Raw genomic sequence first — 3,590 nt, 5'->3', positions numbered from 1 at the left:
GTAAGATCACGGCTGGCTCCGCCCAGCTGTCAGAAGCAGGCTGTCGGCCGGCCAATGGCCGGCCGCTCGGCCAGCTTCGTCTTTCAGCACGGCTCAGCGCTCGACTGAGCCGCTCGGCCGTGATCGGGAGCTGTACGGGCTATTGTGAATAGCCCGTACAGCACCCCCTCGGTTCTCCTGAACCGAAGGGGTCCTGGTGCCAAAGCTAGCCGAAGGATCGGCCGAAGCTACGGCCAGATCCTTCGGCAGCTTTGTGAATAGACCCCTAAGTGTTTTTTCCCCATAGTTCTCCTAAGGGTCACGGGAGGACATATACTAGCGTCCTCCCGTCACCCAAAGATCAGTATACCGCGAGCTACAGCTCTCTATATACTGAGACCGCCGCAGCCGGGATAAATTCCGACATTACTGTTGAGATCCGCCCAGCTGCGTGATTGACAGCTGGCTCTTCCTATCTAGAGGCAGAGCCAGCTGTACCCACCCCTCCCCCCTGTCCGTTCCGCCGGTCAGCGCTGGAGGATCGGAGAGGGGAGGGGGGAATCCCTGCAGGGAGCCGTGAGTGACCTCTCTCTGCAGTGAGATCGAGAATTGAGCAAGTGACGGTATGTGTTCGCTCACTTCCCGATCTATTGAGCCGACGTGTGAAAGTTTCATTGTCACACGTCGGCTCCAACTATGAGGCTGAGTGATTTTCACTTCCCTCATAGTTCTCCTTTTAAGTGGAAGTCCAGGCAAGATGCGGCATTTCCTGAAACAACCTGTTTACCTTCATTATCACCGTCTTTAGTGTCCCCTTCCTTGTCAATTATTAAAGCAATATTAAACTGGGGGGGGGGGGATTTATCAAAACTGGAGCAGACAAAATCTGGAGCAGTTGTCCATGGCAACCAATCAGCTTCTCCCTTCAGTTTGTTCAGTTAAGATTTGAAAATGAGACAGAGAAGCCGATTCTGTTTTGATCAATTCCCCTCACCCAGTCATCAAGATATAAACAGCTCCAACTCTCTGAGCTCTGCTTCTCTGAACTTTCTGTCCAGTACAAGATCACAAGGGGCAGAAAAGTTTGCAGCAGCCATCTATCTACTTGTTTGGATAATTGAGAAGGGGATTGGCTTGCCTTGCTGTGTTTGTGTGTTTGCAGAGCCACACACAGCTTTTTATCGCACACAAGGGAGCTTTCATAGGATCCCTGCAAGGGAAAGGAGAAACCTTAAAGCAGGGCTAGTGCTCAGGGGACCTGATGACTCTGCAGTAAACTAAAACGCTCAAATAACAAGGAGCAGCGTCCATTGTAAGTGATTTCATCAGCCTTTCAAGTAACTTAAAAAGGATTTGACTTTAGTTTGACTTTAACCTGTTGATCCTGCTAGTCCTCCCATTTCCTGTGCTGGGCTGACAACACCAGGATCCCGCTGCTGAGATTTGCAGCACTGTTGTCCCTCGGATCTATGCCTTCCAAGTCATCTAAATGGTGACATCATAAGGCTGCCACATCCCTTATTATAGCGGCATTGTGGAACTCTGCCTCCCCATTCATGTAAATGTTATCCAGTTCATTTACATACAGGCATGTTAGACATCTGACTTGTCATTCCCCACTGCCAGGGGATCAGAAGTTCTTTTTTAATAGTTTCAACAAAATTGCTCAAGAATGCTTTGCAAAGGCTCACTGCTCCTGAAACCCATGTGAACAAGGCCTTAAAGCAGGTGTAGGCAACCTCGGCACTCCAGCTGTGGTGGAACTACAAGTCCATGAGGTATTGCATAGGGATGCACCGATACTGGTGCCGATACCGAGTATTTTGGCGCGTTCTCGTACTCGACCAAATGCTCCGATGCCTAGCCCGGTACTTCCTGTATCAGGAAGCCGGGCAGCGTGTCATTACACGCTGCCCAGCTTCCTGATTGGCCAGGAAGCGGCTCCATGCCCTCTCGTCTCATGACGAGGGAGCATTGAGCCGGCCAATCAGAAAGCAGGGCGCCGCGTCATTACACGGCGCCCAGCTTCCATGATTGGCCGGCAAGACCGCTCCGGCTGGGTAACGGAGGAAGGCCGTGTTCTGGCTGGAGAGGTCCCGGGGGTGACGGGCTGGACATGCCGAGGTAAGAGGGGACTTTCTTGTTGATCGGGAAGCCGGATGGCGAGTCATTACACGCCGCCTGGCTTCCTGAATGGGACTTGCGTTACTCGGTAATTGGTATCGGCGAGTACGGAAAAAAAATTATCGGTAATCGTACTCGGTACCAAAATACCGGTATTGGTGCATCCCTAGTATTGCAAGACTCTTGTCATCCACAGGCATGACTCTTTGATAGAATTGGTAGTTTCACCACAGCTGGAGTGCCGAGGTTGCCTACCAGCTGAGATTTCAGAGTCACACCTAAGATTTCTATGTCCCATGGACACTGCAGCGGCAAGATGTGTAAAGCTGAGACACTAGCTGCTTCCCGAAAGGCCTTCAAGACTTCAGCATTACAATCTCTACACTTGTGTTCCTAGCTCCACCCATCTGCCGAAACAAAGTGATCTCATCTCCTTCGTGCTGCTGGATTCCTTATATATTTTTATATATAAAAGGTTCAGTGAGAGTTGTGACTCCGCCCCTGCTTTTTAGGTTTTATAACGGCTGAGGCCAGGGGAGGAGGCGGAGTCCGGAAGATGGAGGGTTTGGCAATCGCGAAACTGCTGTAGCTGAAGTGGTAGCGTGCCGAAATCTGGATCAGCCAATAAGAGCTCAACATGATTACTGATGCACAAAGCCCATGTTCAGTTTTTAATGTCAGTCTCTTGTCAGTTCATATCCTTGTACGTTGAGGTATACTGGAAATTTGTAATGCGTGTTATAGCGGAAAGTCTTTCCATATTAAATATTCTACGTTTGGTTTAAATGTCTTTTTTATTTTTATGTTTTTCTGGTTCGTGGATTCGTTGAACCCGCACGGCGGGGCCTTGCAGTGTGATCGCATTAAAACACACTTCCTGTATATAAGATCCCATTATAACACTATGCCAGCATTGCTATCGTTAATGATCTCAATGCCAGGCCTGTGTCAGTCTTGTATCTCCTGTGTACAGTGTATTCTGGAGATCCGTATTACATTATTCTCAGACTGCACAGTGTGAGCGCCCAGTTTAATGTTGCCGTCACTGCTACTGAATCATTATAGGAGGTCCAATATGGATATTGGCATGCAAAGAATGGACAGGAGTGAGATTGTGGGCATCGGATCTCACAATGACTAGCAGACCAGGACTGTCCTGAGCTGGCCATACACTGCTCGAACTTCAGTACTGTTGGCAAAATTTAAGCTGTGGGTGGCCCTGCTGGCACCATCCTTGTCGAGTTTTGTCAAAGAAGCCAGGTAGAAAATGGTCAGCGGAACAGTGACAGCAATCAGATGCAGTTGCTGTTCAGTTACTATGACAGTTGCGGATGCCAGCTATCAGAATACAATAGCCCGGCGTTTGGGGGGGGTTGGGGGGTGTAGGTGGTAATCACTGAAAAACGTGAATAGTGAAAAGTTTTTTCTTGTTCATGGGAATTAATGAGAATAAAAACTCCAAGGAGTCTATAACCAATTCATGGAGC

This window comes from Nanorana parkeri, unplaced genomic scaffold, assembly GCF_000935625.1.
Source record: "Nanorana parkeri isolate BGI_ZX_2015 unplaced genomic scaffold, ASM93562v1 scaffold2577, whole genome shotgun sequence".
In the NCBI taxonomy this organism is placed as follows: domain Eukaryota; kingdom Metazoa; phylum Chordata; class Amphibia; order Anura; family Dicroglossidae; genus Nanorana; species Nanorana parkeri.
Note: the sequence above shows the minus strand (reverse complement) of the source record.